General features: G+C 49.3%; 1 protein-coding gene across 6 annotated transcripts in view; it reads left to right on the top strand.

The window, feature by feature from the left end:
* Nucleotides 1-16,063, top strand: part of DGKD (diacylglycerol kinase delta) — a 108,780-nt gene that overhangs the window by 50,449 nt on the left and 42,268 nt on the right. The window contains exon 1 of one of the 6 annotated variants that reach the window (XM_069585084.1): nt 15,317-15,384. The exons of the other annotated variants lie outside the window; for them this stretch is intronic. The gene's annotated coding sequence lies outside the window, so the exon portion shown is untranslated. Of the gene's footprint in view, nt 1-15,316; nt 15,385-16,063 lie in introns of those variants that run through there. 6 annotated transcript variants of the gene reach the window in all.

Raw genomic sequence — 16,063 nt, 5'->3', positions numbered from 1 at the left:
TGTTCCCTGCCTCATCTGGCTTCCAGCGGCTCCAGGTGTCCTTTGGCTGGTGAGGCATCACCCCCGTCTCTCCCTCCATCTTTGCAGGACTCTCTCCGCCCTCCACTGTGTCCTCCCTTCTGTCTCTTGGGAGGACAGCTGTCACTGGAGTTAGGACCACCCAGATAACCCAGGGTGATTCCACTGTAAGAACCCTAATTATGTTTACAAAGACTTTTTTCCAAGTTAGCTCACAGTCACAGGTTCTAGGGATTAGAACATGGACATATTCTTTTGGAGGCCACTGTTCAACAAAGGTCCGTCTAGTCATGTATGGATGTGAGAGTTGGACTGTGAAGAAAGCCGAGTGCTGAAGAATTGATGCTTTTGAACTGTGGTGTTGGAGAAGACTCTTGAGCGTCCCCTGGACTTCAAGGAGATCCAACCAGTCCATCCTAAAGGAGATCAGTCCCGGGTGTTCTTTGGAAGGAATGATGCTAAAGCTGAAACTAATATTTTGGCCCCCTAATGCGAAGAGTCTTTTCATTGGAAAAGACTCTGATGCTGGGAGGGGTTGGAGGCAGGAGGAGCAGGGGACGACAGAGGATGAGATGGCTGGATGGCATCACCAACTCGATGGACATGAGTTTGAGTGAACTCCGGGAGCTGGTGATGGACAGGCAGGTCTGCTGCTGCTGCTACTGCTGCTAAGTCGCTTCAGTCGTGTCTGACTCTGTGCGACCCCATGGACGGCAGTCCTCCAGGCTCCACCGTCCCTGGGATTCTCCAGGCAAGAACACTGGAGTGGGTTGGGACAGGCAGGTCTGGCAGGTCTGGCATGGTGCAATTCATGGGGTCGCAAAAAGTCGGACACGACTGAGCAACTGTACTGAACTGAACTGATTCAGCTCACTCCATCCACTTGTTAACAATGAAGTTGTCAAAGTAAGAATGGTGTGAGCCTGTGGTTTTATTCTCCTGCACAAGAGGAGGCAGGCCTTGATCAGCATGTGGTTGCACAGCGTCATCTGGGTGCCTCCAGAAATCGATTCTCCTGGTCCAAGATGACTGCTGGAGAGCCATTCACCCCCGTAACTCCTTTTGGGAGGTGGGGGAGAGGGAGGAGAGAAGCTAGCGTGCTGCTGGCCGAGGTTTTTTTTACCTTGGCTCATGGACCTTGCTCCCCACGAGGGGTCTGTGGATTTGACTATTTGATTAAGGTAGATTTCCATTGCGGTGGTATTTCATTTTCTACATCCAGAGACATTCCTGAGAAGTCTGCGTAGGCTTCTCCAGACTGCCAAAGGGTCCATGGGACAAAAAAGACATTTCAGGTTTCAGTATAATTTCAGTAGAAATTGAATGAGAACTGCATGTAGGATATGCATGTTTAAGAGGGCTGCTGCTCTGCAAAATACCACATTGAGATTTCATGTGATTTCCGAAAAGTATGACCTGGCCCTTCTGTTTAGTCATATGGCTCCAGCACATGGCCGTTGGCACAGGGATCCAGCGGGCTTCACTCACAGTGTCATTCTGCCTGAATTGACCGTGCCAGAGTTACCACATCATACAGAGAGAGGAGTGATTTTACATGTCTGTATTCATAGCTTCCTACCCCCACAGGGCTTCCCTGGTCTGCCTCCAATGCGGGAGATCCGGGTTCGATCCCTGGGTCGGGAAGACTCCCTGGAGAAAGAAATGGTAACCCACTCCAGTATTCTTGCTTGGAGAATCCCATGGACGGAGAAGCTTGGTAGGCTACAGTCCATGGGGTCGGAAAGAGTCGGACACGACTGAGCGACTTCACTTTCACTTTCACTTTCCCCCACAGTACTCTTGGTGAAATGTTTTATGGTATTTTGTGTGGTGTATTATGAAGGTGTTCTCCTTTTTTAGCTCTATGGCATAAGGCAAGATACTGCTGAGACTCAGTTTTCTCATCTGTGAAATGGGAGTAATGCTGTAATAGAATCCATGTCATTGGGATGGCAAAAAATTGTTCTCTGTTTCCTAGTTTTTATCTCCACCACCATTCATCCCACCATTTATCCCTACTAGTAGGAAACTAATAGGGTTCAATTTGCCAACACTTAGCAGCTATTTTGATTTATTCAAATCCCAAAGAATTTCAGATGAGGTTAATTTTATAGGCAGTGTTAAAAATAGCGTCTGCAACTGAAGAGTAGGTATCAGGGAAGAATTATCCTTTAAGATTATCAGGCAAATAACTAATAAAAACAGGAAAAATAGAATGTAAAGAGGAAACAAATGTAATTAAAGCTATAAGCTTTCTGTTGTTGTTGTTGAGTCATCCAGTCGAGTCTGACGCTTTGCAGCCCCATGGACTGCAGCACACCAGGCCTCCCTGTCCCTCACCATTGCCTGGAGTTTGGCCAAGTTCTTGTCCATTGCGTCAGTGATGCCGTCCAGCCATACCTTTATTTAATTATCTTATTTTACATTAACATTTGGTTTTCCTTTATATTTTACTTTTCATTTTTCAGTTAGTTATAACCTGGTAACCCTATAACCAGCTGGTGCTGGTGGTAAAGAACCCGCCTACCAGTACAGGAGATGTGAGAGACATGGGTTCCATTCCCCGGTCGGGAAGATCCCCTGAAGGAGGGCATGGCAACCCACGCCAGTATTCGTGCCTGGAGAATCCCATGGACAGAGGAGCCTGCTGGGCTACTGTCTGTAGGGTCGCACAGGGTCAGATATGACTGAAGCAACTTAGCATGCACACACGGTAACCCTAAGTAAAAAATAAGCTATATAATGGATTTATCTAGTCTTTTTAGTTGTTTTAAATCTCGTCTGTTCAGCATTCGAGTCTGTTGAATGAATGGGAGTCCCTTTGTAGGCCTGCGTGGGGCCTATAAACCCCAGACCCGAGTCTCTCAGCTGTTCCCAGCAGATGTCAGCCTGTGGGGTGGTCAGGCACTGCTCCTTTGGTGAGCAACTGTGACCTTTATCCAGATTTCAACATCAGTTTTCCTTTCCAGCTTGTTTGGAGCTCAGATATTTCCTGGGCAAAACCCCTACACCAGTCAGTTTGGCTCAGAGAGAGGAAAAGCTATATATATAATTGGCAGATTTCCTTGCATGGAAAAGCTCTTCCCAATTTCTGTGACTGCTGGCCTGGATCTGGGGTGGGAAGGTTGTGCTTGTGGGCCGGGGCTGTCTCATAAGTCCTGCAGAAGCCCTGCTAGATGGGAAGGCCCGTGAGGGGACGGCGACTCCTGCCGTCTGAGTGCACTGCCTTGCTCCCTGACCGAACACGGAGCTCCGGAGACCCAGCCCTCCCGCCCTGGCTGTGTTGGCCATCAGCTGTGCCATCCCAGCTTCTCACACCTGTAGCCTCACTCTCCCGTTGGGAAAACAGGGGCAGCTCAGTCTCACACCTCGGGGGGGTGGGGGTGGGCAGCACCTGGCACGTAGTAGGTGCTTAGTGGATAAAGTGCTCTGATTGTTAGAACATGCCTTGGACGGTGGAGCAGGGCTGGGAGAGCAGCTGCAGGCGGAAGCTGCTCTAGTGAAGCCCGTGCTTTATAATCCACTCTGTGTTCTCAGTTTCAAGAAGCAGGAAGAAGCAGCTTTGAGCCAAATTGGTGGCTGTGTTTGCTAAGTGTGGGGTTTTGCTGAAGGCAGCACCTGCTCTGTGACACCAATGGTCCAAAGAGCTGGGTACTCCACGTGAGGGCTCAGCGCTTAGTTCTTACAGCTGCTCCAAGCAGGCATCAAGAAAGAACACTGTCTTCTGGAAGCCTGGCTGGTGAGCTGTGGAACTAATTGTGGTGTCTGTCAAGTATATTTAGAATTGAGGGTGGGAGCGGATGCTGTTACTTGCCTGGGTTGTGTGTTATTATTGAGTAGGAGTTGCATTTATGAAATTTAAGCCATTTTCACAATACTGTTATGGTGTGTGTGTGTTTATGTGTGGTATGTGGGTATGTATGGTTGTGTATATAGGTGTGTGTTCATTGTTAACACTTCTGATTGTCTTTATTTACAAGTGACAGACGAAACAAAGGGCAGTTGAGAGACTGTAGTTTGACTCTAGGACTTTTGCAAAGAGTTCTTTGAGAAAAGAAATAGTGGAGAGGGTAACATAGATTGATTGGATTTTTCTTAGGTTGTCCAAGAAATTAATACTTTTAGTCTTTCTTTACCTGGTATTGTTTAGTAAATGTTCAGGTAAATGTCTAGGTTTTGTAAATATTTGGTAAATGTCCAAGGATATGATCAGGCCGAGTCTTGTATGTCTGTTTTTTTTCTTTTCTTGAAAGTTAGGAAAATAGTACATTCTGTAGGGTATAATTTTTTTTTAATCCTTCTTTTCCATTCCAGAATTATCTGTTGTTTCAGAGCACATAGAGTAGTGGGATCTTTTTATTGTCTTGAAACAACTTTTTATCAAGTTAAGAGAATTCCCTGCTTGGTGGTGGGGAGGAAGTGCTGGTTTTTGACTCAGTAAGCCCTCCTCTTTCACAGACGAAGCACCTGGTTTGAAATGTAAACTCAAAAAGAAACACGTGATCCTGAACTGCTGTCCTAGTTCTTACAGGACGTTTAGCTAAACCTCAAGAGGCAGCCAGGAGCAGAGGGGCTCGGGCAAGGTGGGGAATCGCCTTCGCTGAACCGCTCTGGGGCACGCGGGCTCACCTCCACCCAGGCTGTAGTTGTGTTAGAAAAGCGGCAGGTGTTTGGGCACTGTCTGCTCTCCTTCTGAATTGTCCTCTGTCTGCAAAGGCCTAATGATGGCGACTCAGCGTGATTGGACATTTGGAAAATAGGAGTGGAGGCAGCTCCCTCCTCACCTTTGGAGGGACTGAAGGGACACTGACCGTGAGGCAGGAGCCTTGACATCTATGCGGTCCCTGACCCTAGAAAAACGAGGACCGCTCCCTTGACTGGAGAGGAAAGGTCCAGGAAAGCTGACCCTTGAGGCTGTCGCCAGCTTGGCGCTCTGTCCTCTGAGGAGTGAGCTTTACAGGTTACTATATGCATGAGGTTATCTAATCACACCAAGGAGTAGATTGGGTATTTTGTTGTTCCTGAAGCTGTAAGTGCTGGCTTCCCTGTCACTGCCAGTTGACACACCCAGTTGTAGATGATTTAACAGCTGTTAATTATTTTTAGCACCCACTTTAATTTGCAGAAAATTTCCTGGCTTGGATGATGAACTCTGTGGTCATCTAGTCATTCAGAGAAAGGTTCACCCTGTCAAGTGCTCCGAGATATATCAACATTAAAACTCTTTATAGCTTAGTTGAGGCTTAATTGCTGTTCAATGAACTGCACTGTTTAAAGGGTACAGCTTGAGGAGTTTGTTTCTTACGCACATGCGCGCACACACCCCTCTGCTGAAAGTGGCAACACAGGATAACGAACGTTTCCATTCCCCTGAAAATTTCCTTAATTGAATAATGACATTTTATATATATATATATATATTTTTTTTTTTTCCCCCCTTACTGTCTGGCTTCTTTGGCTTGGTTAACATAACAATTTTGTCATGTCCGACTCTGTGTGACCTCACAGATGGCAGCCCATCAGACTCCCCCGTCCCTGGGATTCTCCAGGCAAGAACACTGGAGTGGGTTGCCATTTCCTTCTCCAGTGCACGAAAGTGAAAAGTGAAAGGGAAGTCGCTCAGTCGTATGTTGGGTGTATCATAATTTGTACCCCCCTCCCCAATTTGTTGATCCGTTTACCTGTGGTGGCCGTTCAAGCACTTTCCAGCTTGGAGGTATTGCAATCAAAGCTGCCGCGCGCATTAATATACAAGTCTTTGTGTGGACTTGTGTTTTCATTTTCCTTGGGTAAATGCCTAAGTATCAGAATTGCTGGGTCATATAGTAGGTGTTACGTTTAACTTTTCAAGGGACTGCTCAGATGTTTTCCTGAGTGCTTGGAATTTCACATTCTCGCCAGCAGCGCCTGAGGGTTCCAGTTGCTCCACACCCCACCAGCGCTGTCTTTTTATTTTAAATGCTAATAGATATAAAGTGGTATCTCACTGTGGTTTTAGTTTCTCTGCCCCTGATGACAGATGAGGTCGGCATCTTTTCCTGTGCTTATAGACTATTTGTATGTCTTTTTGTGAAAGGTATGGTAGAATCATCTGTCCATTTTTGCATTGACTTGTCTCATTATTGAGTTGTAAGAGCTCTTTATATATTCCAGATATTAGTTTGTGATATATGTGTTGTGAATGTTTTTGCTGGTCGTACTGCCTTTTTCTTAATAGCGTCTTTAGAAGAGTGGAGTCTTTTTGGTGAAATTGAATTGATCAGTTTTTTTCTTTATGGTTCATTCTCGTGTCCTATCCAAGAAACCATTTTTTACCTCAGCATTGCAAAGATTTTCTTCTGGAAGTTTTGCAGTTTTAGGTTTTACAGTTACGATTTATGGTTAAATTTTAATGTATAACGTGAGGTAAAGAGTTGATGTTCATTTTTCGCCCATATGGATGTTCAGTTGTTCCAACTGCATTTCTGAAAGAGACTTTCCTTTTCACATTGAATTACCGTCACACCTTTGTTAAGTCAGTTGACTTTATATTTGTAAATTTATCTCCAGATTTTCTATTCTGTTCCATTGACCTATGTCTGCCCCATCCTAATTCCATACTTTATTTTATTACTATTACTTTACAGTAAGTGTTGAAATCAGGGCAAGCCCTCTTAACTCTTTTTCTTTCTTAAAATTGCTTTGGTTATTATAAAACCTTTGCATTTTTAATGTAAGTAAAAATTAACTGGTCAGTTTCTATTTAAAAAGGGCCTGCTGGAATCTTGACTGAGATTGCATTGAATCTGTAAGTTCATTTTGGAGAGAGTTCATGTCTTAATAACATTGAGTTTACCGATGAATGTTGTATGTCTTCGTATTTATTTAGATCTTTAATTTCTCCCAGCAAAATTTTATAGTTTTCATTGTGGATACCTTTGATATCTTTTCTTAGGTTAATTTCTATATAGTCTGGTTTTTGTGCCTATTAAATGAAATAGAGATATTTTCCAGTTGTTTGCTGCAAACAGTGGGTCTTGTGATCTTGGAAAATAACTTAATAGTTCTAGTAGTTGCAAGGAGATCCACCCAGTCCATCCTAAAGGAGATGGATCGGTCCTGGGTGTTCACTGGAAGAACTGATGCTGAAGCTGAAACTCCAATACTTTGGCCACCTTATGAGAAGAGTTGACTCATTGGAAAATACTCTGATGCTGGGAGGGATTGGGAGCAGGAGGAGAAGGGGACGACAGAGGATGAGATGGCTGGATGGCATCACGGACTCGATGGACGTGAGTTTGAGTGAACTCTGGGAGTTGGTGATGGACAGGGAGGCCTGGCGTGCTGCAGTTCATGGGGTCGCAACGAGCTGGACACGACTGAGCGACTGAAGTGAACTGAACTGAGTTGTTTTGTAGATTTCCCAGAAGTCTCTGTATAAACTGGAGAAGGAAATGGCAGCCCTCTCCATTACTCTTGCCTGGAGAATCCCATGGAGGAAAGAGCTTGGTAGGCTACAGTCCACGGGGTCGCAAAGAGTCGGACACGACTGAGCGACTTCACTCACTCACTCATTCTGTATAAGTAGTCATATCATCTGCAGAGTGGGACAGCTTGACTTCTTTCTGTTCCAGGTGCCTTATATTTCTTCTTCTTGTCTCATTACAGAAGTGTAGACTGCCAGTATAATGTTGAATAAAAGTAGTAAAAGTAGAAATCCTTTCCTTTCTTCCAGTATTAACAGCAGCTTAGCGCTTCACTGTTGAGTATGTTAGCTGTAGACTTTTTGTAGGTAGCCTTCATCAGCGTGAGGATTTTCTTGTTTGTTGAGGATTTTTATTATGAATGGGTGCTGAATTTTGTCAAATGCTTTTTTGGTATCTGTTGAAGTGATCATATGAATTTTCTTCTTCATTTTGTTAAAAAGACAAATGAAAATTGATTTTCGAATGTTGTATTCCTGGCAGAAATCCTATTTCCTCATGATATGTTATCCTTTTAGTTACGATTGGATTCAGTTTGCTCTTACATTGTTAGGGACTTTTGAATCTGAGATATCCATGGGAGATCCTGATCTGTAATTTTTTTGGGGGGGGTCAAGTTTTGGCACTTAGAGTAAGCTGGTTTTATAAAACATTTTAGCTCGCATTATCAAACAGTGGGGATCATTGTTCCTCCCTCTTTTTCTGATCCAGTTTGGTGTTAGTGAAGTCACTTAGTCGCATCCCACTCTTTGCAACCCCATGGACTGTAGCCTACCAGGCTCCTCTGTGCATGGAATTTTCCAGGCAAGAGTACTGAAGTGGGTTGCCATTTTCTTCTTCAGGGGATCTTACCAACCCAGGGATCAAACCTGGGTCTCCCACATTGCAGGCAGATGCTTTACCATCTGAGCCACCAGGGAAGCCCACTTCTTTCTTAATTTTTTGCTGGAATTCACCAGTGAAACTCAGTATGGATTTTTCTATTTGGGAAGGTTTTTGATGAATAACTTTTGAATATTTTGATAATAAATTTTTAAATGGACACAGGCCCTTCAGACTTTTGTGTTTCTTGTCTCCATTGACAGCGTCCTCACTTTTTTTTCTCCGTATTGGAGGGAGGGGTGTGAACTTCTTGAGAGAGGGGGATGTCCTGGGCTTGCTGACTCTGCCTCCATTCCAGCCCCCTGAGTCATGCTGGCACCAAGTAGGTGTTCTGGAAATATCTGTTGGGTTGATCGGTTTGTTGCTGGCCCTGTCCCCATCCCTCAGCATCCCTGGGAATCCCCTCTCTCCTCCGTCTGCATGGGACTGCGTCACAGCTGTGTCGTGACAGAGGGAGGTGGCTCCCGAGTCAGGCCTGCTGGCTTCGGCCGCCCTCATGGCTTGCCCTCCTGCCGCAGCTGTCCGCTGCCCTGGTAGGCAGACTCTCTGAGTCAGGGCTTGCCGAGGGAAGAGCTATCTTCAGCCTTTTTCTGTCTTTTTTCTTTTTTTTTTTAATGTTAAATCCTGTGGTTGGGATTATGTCCTTTCATTTTGTTTTTTTAAATATACTTGAAATCCCAGAGGAATACAGAAAGCTTGGTCAGAGGACAGAGGTGAACTGTTAAAGCTAGGAGGGGCGTGGTTATTGGTGAGGGGCATTATCCCGAACGCCACCTTGCCTGTGACTTACCTGCCTGACTGGGATGGGCCCTAGATGCCCTTTGCTGGACTGCCTCCCAGCGAGAGCCCCGCACCCAGTGCAGGCCATCAGGCAGGGCGTGCGAGCAGGCAGGAGATGGGCCTGGGCCTCTCTGAGGGGGCGTGTGTCCTCTGTTCAGGTTCCTGGCATCCGGGAGGGGGGCTGGTGCCCACTCCCTGTCTGCGTGCACCTGTAGTGCAGCTGCAGGGGTGGGTGGGAGCCAGGGCTCCCCCCGAGCTGGAGCTGAGGACAGCCACTGTGCTTCAGGGGCCTGTCTCCTTCCTGGGTGCAGGCCGGACCGAAGCAGCCTCCCGTGGTGATTAGAGCGCCAGGGCCACATGCCAGCACACAGATCCCCGAGACCCCGAGGTCAGCGGGCACTCCTTCCCTCTCTCCAGGAGGGCGCTCCACAGGCCACAATTGCCCTGGACGCAGTATCTGGCCATCTGTCTGCTGTGTATGTCTCAATTGGCCCTGGCTCTGCCTCCTACTAGCTGTGTGGCCCTGGGGAGCCACCTTCCCTCTCTGGGCAGCCGTCCCCAACGTGAGACGTGGGGTTAGAACTGATGGCTGTCCAGTTGCACACACCCCCACCTTCTGGCCGAACCCAAGCAGGACCACGTGACGACTGAGCTGCGGGCACAGCAGCTTAGATCCAGCCATCACCATCTCGTCTCCTCCTCCAGCCTGCTTCACACCTTTAGACCTGAAACCCTCACATGGTGGTGGTCACTTCTTTAACGCAGTGTTAGCATGTCTGAAGATGTTTTCCTTGGACTCAGTTTTAGGGGGAGGAGTTACCACCCCTTTTGTTGTCTGGGGGGGAGTGGTGAGGCCCTCTCCCCAGGGTGGGGTGGAGGGGTTGGGCAGGGGCGGGAAGGACCTGCTCCTGCTAGCCTCGTGCTTTGCGGGAGCAAGACCAGAGAGCACTCAGCGTGAGGTGTGGTCTTTTCCCCAGGCTCTTTAGCCCCCAGACTGAGTCTCGGTGAGGTTGGAGAGCCTGGGGGTCCTTCGGCCACAGTGGGGACTGCATTGAGAGAGTCCACGTGGGGCGGGGGAGGATGCGTTGGAGGAGTCTTGTGGACATATGTATTGTTTTTTGTTTGTATTTTCTTTAAAGATTAATTTATTTGTACCTCTCTGTTTCCGGCTGCACTGAGTCCTTGCTTCTGCACACGGCCTTCCGCACTTGGGGTGTGCAGGGCTGCGCTGGAGTTGCGGTACGTGGGCTTCCCCTTCCAGAGCAGCTGGACAGCCGTCTGTTCCAGCCCCTGTCACATGTAGGGGACAGCTGCCAGGGCCACTCAGCCTGCAGGCGCAGAGCCAGGCTCGAGGGCTCCAGTCGGTGCGGCGTGTGGGCTCCGTAGTTGTGGCCCACCGACTTAGTTGCTCCGCGGCAGGTGGGGCTTCCCGGACCAGGGGTTGAGCCCGTGTCCCCTGCCTCTGCAGGTGGATTCGGCGCTACCGGTGAGCCCCGCGGAAGCGTGTCGTGTTGTGGTGGTGTGTACTTTGTAAGTTTTTCACCCTAAATTGCTTGGTACGTTCAGGCACACGCAGTTTTCAGAGGTGGCCCTTCACGTTCAGGGCAGCGTTCCGTTCCACCATCGTCTGTCGGATGAACACTGCCTGCCGGGCTCTCTGGGACTCTTCTGGGAAGAGAGCCAGGATCCTCCCTTAAGGAACCAGAGTCAGAAAAGGGACAAGGCAAAAATTCCATCTTTTATGCAGCAAATTGCATTGGACTCTGCCACACCCAATTCTTGGTTTTTAACCCTGAAGTGTAGTTGATTCGCAGTGTTTCGTTAGTTTCAGGTGTGCAGCAACAACGATTCGTTTATGCACATATGCGTGCGCGTTCTTTTCCAGATCTTTTCTCTCGAAAAGATCTTTTCTCTCTAGGCTGTTACAAGGTATTGAATATAGTTCCCTGAGCTGTTATAGTTTGTCCCTGTTGCTCATCTGTTTATATTTCGTGAGTTCTCTTCAAATTCCTCCTAAGCTGTATGGAATGACGGATGTCTGATGTTAGCAGCAAATTTCCCTGAAGGGCCTAGCACTTTAGGCCTTGCCGGCTGTTGGGTCCCTATGGCTGTCTGCCGCAGCCTGAGGTGTAAAGAGCAGGTGTGGCTGTGTTCTAATAAAGCTTTACTTGAAGAACTGGAGGCAGGCCGCCGTCTGCCCAGCCCCGGCTGACGTCTCAGGTTTGGTCCATGGTGTTATTTCTGCCTGACTGTCCTCTGTTAAATCAGGCCCGCTGGGTGCTGCTGCCGATTGAGTGGAGAGTCTGCAGTTCTTAACCAAGTGAATGAAGCAGGTTCTTTACCTGGAGCTCGAAGGCGGCTCAGTCGCTGTGCCTGGTTTTCTTCTCTGTGTGATGATGGATATGCCATCTTAATTCAGATCAGGTTTGGGGTGTTTAACTGAAAACCCAGGTGACAGAAGTTTGTTTTTCTCTTTTTGGAAGGCACAGTCAGCAGGGTCTCGGGGCCGGTCTCGGGGCCCCTCCCGGGGGCCAGACACCTGTGCAGGGGCTGCCACTGCGTCATCCCCAAGAGCCTTCCCGGAGGCTCCCCCAGCACGCCAGCTTGTGCCTCTGTTGTGTCCCCAGCTTGGGGGCTGGGGGGGATGTGCTCTGTTAGCTTGGAGCCGTCAGGAGCCGCTCAGTCCATTTGTGAGGAAGAACGGAAAATGCTAGTTGTGTAGGCAGCTAGTAATTTTTGTCCCAGATGTTGATTTTGTAGGAAGAAAAGAAGCATAGCTAATTTACAAAATACCCGTTTACTGTAGACACTTTGGAAAATAACAGAATGAAAAGGAAAAAAACTTGAAATGTCGACTTCTAATTTTCCGGGCTGTGTGTGTGTCCTGCCCTTTAAATATGTACTCTTTTCTTTTTTTTCTTTAACACAGAAGTGCAATACAAATATGCCCTTTCATAAATTTTTCGTAAACCTTGTTTTTTTCTTTGGTGTTTTATTTGTTTTCTGGCTGCAACGAACAGACAGCCTGAAGTCAGCGCGTCAGTCACGGTCCCAAGGTCAGACCCCTGGTGACTCAGCAGATGCAGGTGGTCTGACCTCAGGCCACTTTGCTCTTGGAAGTCTGTTGGCCTGACTAATTTGACCTTCAGTGATGAGAGAAGTGCTTGGCGTGGCAGGCGGCAGGCAGACCTTGGCCCGTAGAGGTTGCATATGAGTCCCCTCCTCTCCCCACCCTGCCACACCCCTCCCCTCCCTTTGCCTCCCCTCCCCTCCGTAGTTGCTAGCTGTAAGCTTACTGTGGATGCACCTGAGGACATGCAGATTTATCATCAAATAATCCCAGAGGACAAGATGGTTGGATGGCATCCCCGACGCAGTGGACATGAGTGTGAGTCAATTTTAGGAAATAGCAAAGGACAGGGAAGCCTGGCATGCTGCAGCTTGTGGGGTTGCAAAGACTCTGACACAACTTAGCTACTGAACAGCAGCAGTCCCAAAGGAAGCAGGTAAATTGTGGCTGCCAGGTTAGATTGCCCAGGCGTTCCCATTCTGCTCCCTCCATCCGCACAGCCCCTCAGGACCTGTTGTCAGGAGTACTTTGGCTTGGAGTTCATTATCACTTGGATGATAATAATTCTAGGGTGTTCGAACTAATGACTTTTGAACTGATTGTTCCTCCTGTGCGGTGGCCAAGAGGGAGATGCAGTCGTGGTCCTTTCCGCTGTGGGGTGTTTCTCTAACAAGCTGTGTACTGGCCCCGCAGCAGAAAGCCCACGTCACTGGCAGCAGGACTCAGGGAGCCAGGCAAGCGTGCGGCCCTGCGCATGAGGCCTGCGAGTTGCTTAGCGAAGCCTGGCCTCTGTGCGTTGTGCCTGGCCCCGTGACTCAGCGGCAGCAACTTGCCTGCCTGAAGAGCCTTCGTGTTTTTGGAAATGTCAGGTTCTGCGTTGACTGTTGCATCTCCTCCGGGGCTTCAAAGCCCAGGACTCTTTGCTGTGCTCTTAGTGCTTGGCTGCAGCACTGCATAGGTTTTGAGCGGTCCTCCGCAGCTCACCCTTTCCCGGGAAACTTACTGTTTTTAATTGTGCACTTTTGCAGAACATAAGAATTTTCTGCAACTCAAATTTTGCATCATAGGAAAAATACCTGCGATGCTTTACCAGTGTTACGATCATTCTTTTATTCAGTTTTTTATGCAAATAACCCATTCTTTATAAATAAGCATATAGAACCAAAACAAACAAAAAGCACTCAGTAATCTTATCACTGAGGTCATAGATGCAAACACCATTATGGAGACCTGTGGTTCTCATACACGGTGGGGCGGGGGGCTGGAATCAGGAGTGGGAGGAGAGGTTTGCCCACAGAAGGACATTCGGCAGTTGGAGCCATTTTGGCTCGTGACAGCGAGGAGCGGGGTCTGTTGTTGAGGGTGTGCCCCTGGTGTGTCCGTGGATGCGCGTCAACACCCTGCAGTGCTGTGGGGTCCGTCCCTGCAACAAAGAAATATCGGGCCCAGGATGTGCTGAGGCTCAGAGATGCTGATGCAGGCATAGGTTTAAGGCATTTTTCTGTGACTGTTAGCATGTACACTTTTGGGGCTTGCCTGGTGGCTCAGTGGTGAAGAATCCACCTGCTAATGCAGGAGACACGGGTTGGGTCCCTGGGTTGGGAAAATCCCCTGGAGAAGGAAATGGCAGCCCACTCCAGTATTCCTGCCTGGGAAATCGCATCGACAGAGGAGCCTGGTGGGCTAAAAGTTGGACACAACTTAGTGACTTAACAACAACGACAGTATATATAAAAAGTGGAATCAGTTATGCCCATTAATTTGTAACCTGCTCTTAAAATTTGTTAGGTTATGAACATATCTGTTCGTAACATAATGCATAACTATACCTCCTCACGGCTCCTTTCTGTTTGTTTGTCTGGTGTTTCATCGTCCTTTTGGAGATGGACTGGGTGGTGTTCCCTTGCGTGAGGCGTCCTGATCCATGTATTTCGCCGCTGCCCAGGTTTTGGAGTTTTCAGCTGTTTCTCACGTTCTTCTGCTGGAAGCATGTTAGATCTTGTCGCTTTGTATTTTGGTTTCTGCCCGCCAGGCTCCCGCTTCCTGCCTCTGGCGCTCTGCCCCCAGCCCTGGGTGCCCTCCGTGAGTGATGGTGCCCCTCCCCGCGGCAGCTCTCTGCCTCTGCCGCCCTGCTCAGGGCTGCCGCTAGTCTCTAGGGCTTCCCTCACTGTGAACACATCCCACGGTCAGGGAGGCACTGCTGAAATACTGAGTGGATGAGTGACTCGAAATACTTTCATCAGCTTTCAGTTTCAGCTATAACTGTTACACTTTGCTTCCCTTTGCTTTTTGTTTCTTTTGGAAACTCAGTCTTCCGATAGGCGCCCTGCGCCTTGGCTCTGTGGCCCGCGTGGCTTTGCTGCCTACCTGCGAGTCCCGTGTGGTCCCCTGGCCAGTGTCCCCAGGAGGGCCGGAGGTGGGCCTGGCAGAAGGTGCTGCCTGGATGCTGAGGGCCCCCGGGCGGGTCGAGTGGCAGCGGTGGTGGGGACCCCTCTGTGCCCCCCACGCTGCCCCGAGGCAGCTGCCCTGCACCCGCAAAGCAAGGTGCCGCTTCGGGAGGAAGGGGTCCTGTCAGTGTCGGGCCCGTTCCTCTGTGGGGTCAGCGTGCGGGTGGGGACGCTGGGGGTCTGGGCCAGTGTCCTCACTGCTTTCCCGCAGCGCCCCCCCCCCCCCCCCGAGCTTGTTTGCGCCATGGTGTCTATTTTTGTGTTTTGTACGACACTGTGTGAGGAAGTCCGTTGTCGACGCACATCCCAGCTGTTGTGAATGGCCTGTGTCTCCGGGGGCTTCCAGGTGGGGATGTGTGTGTTGAGCCCAGTGTCTCGGGTAACATCGGAACAGCAGGACGTGAGTAACAGGAAGTGACAGAGATGACCGAGTGCCCAGATGCTTATTCTCGGCCACCTTTCCCAGCCCCGAGGCCTGGGGAGCTATATTTAGCTGAGTATTTCCAGGTTCCTAATCCTGTGGACACAGCCCCTCTGCTCCTCTTTTGGTTGGTGGCTGAACTGTGTCGTGCTGGCGGCTTCTCCCCGCCTCTGGTCTACTGCAGTGACCGCAGGTTCTCACCCATCGGCTTTAGAACCTGAGTTTTGTTTTTTTGCCGAACCGCTTCAATTCTGACCGACTCTGAGCAGTTGGCAAACATTCTGAAAGTTGGAAGAGCAGCAGGTGAGAGTTCCAGGAGTGGTGAGTGACGAGCCCGTGGGAAGCTGTGTGGGGAAGAAGTTACAAGGATTTGAAGTGGAGTGGGATGAGTTGTAGGTTGTTGTCAGTACCTCTAGAGGGCTGGTTTGTGTCTTCTGTTTTTTTAGAGGCGGACGGCTGGGGTTTTAAAAGCCCCGGGCTTGATGGTGTGACTTCACCCACAGGCTGGAAGCGCTCTCTGGTCACCCCCGGCCAGGTTAGAAAGCCCGCAGATCAGATACGTGTCTCGGTGATGAATTTCCACTGTCGGAGCTTTGTCAGAGGAGAAACTTCACTGAGGTCCCCAAGCACCGAGGAGCCTCAGGCAGCCTGCCCAGGGGTGGTGAGGGGGGTTGCCCAGTCCTCATTCATAGGACCATAGGTGTGGGGGATTTTTGCCCAGTGGCGTCAGGTGGTGCCTCAGGCATGTGTTGACCAGGTGCCCACCTGGGCTACTGGGTGTCCTGCCATGCGCCCAGGGGTCTGCCCTGACTGTGCCATTGCGTGGGGGAGTGGCCGGGAAGCCCGCCCTTGGCGCTCATGGTCGCCTCACCTGCCCTGACCTGTGCCGGCCTTGGGACCAGTCCTTCCTGCTGGAGGACCACAGGAGACAGCTCCAAGCGCTGACAGCAGTCACCGGGGGTGACCCTGAGGCTGGGAAGTC

Source organism: Ovis canadensis, chromosome 1, assembly GCF_042477335.2.
Source record: "Ovis canadensis isolate MfBH-ARS-UI-01 breed Bighorn chromosome 1, ARS-UI_OviCan_v2, whole genome shotgun sequence".
Lineage (NCBI taxonomy): Eukaryota > Metazoa > Chordata > Mammalia > Artiodactyla > Bovidae > Ovis > Ovis canadensis.
The sequence above is the reverse complement of the archived record's forward strand: the minus strand, read 5'-3'. Positions and strand labels throughout refer to the sequence as shown.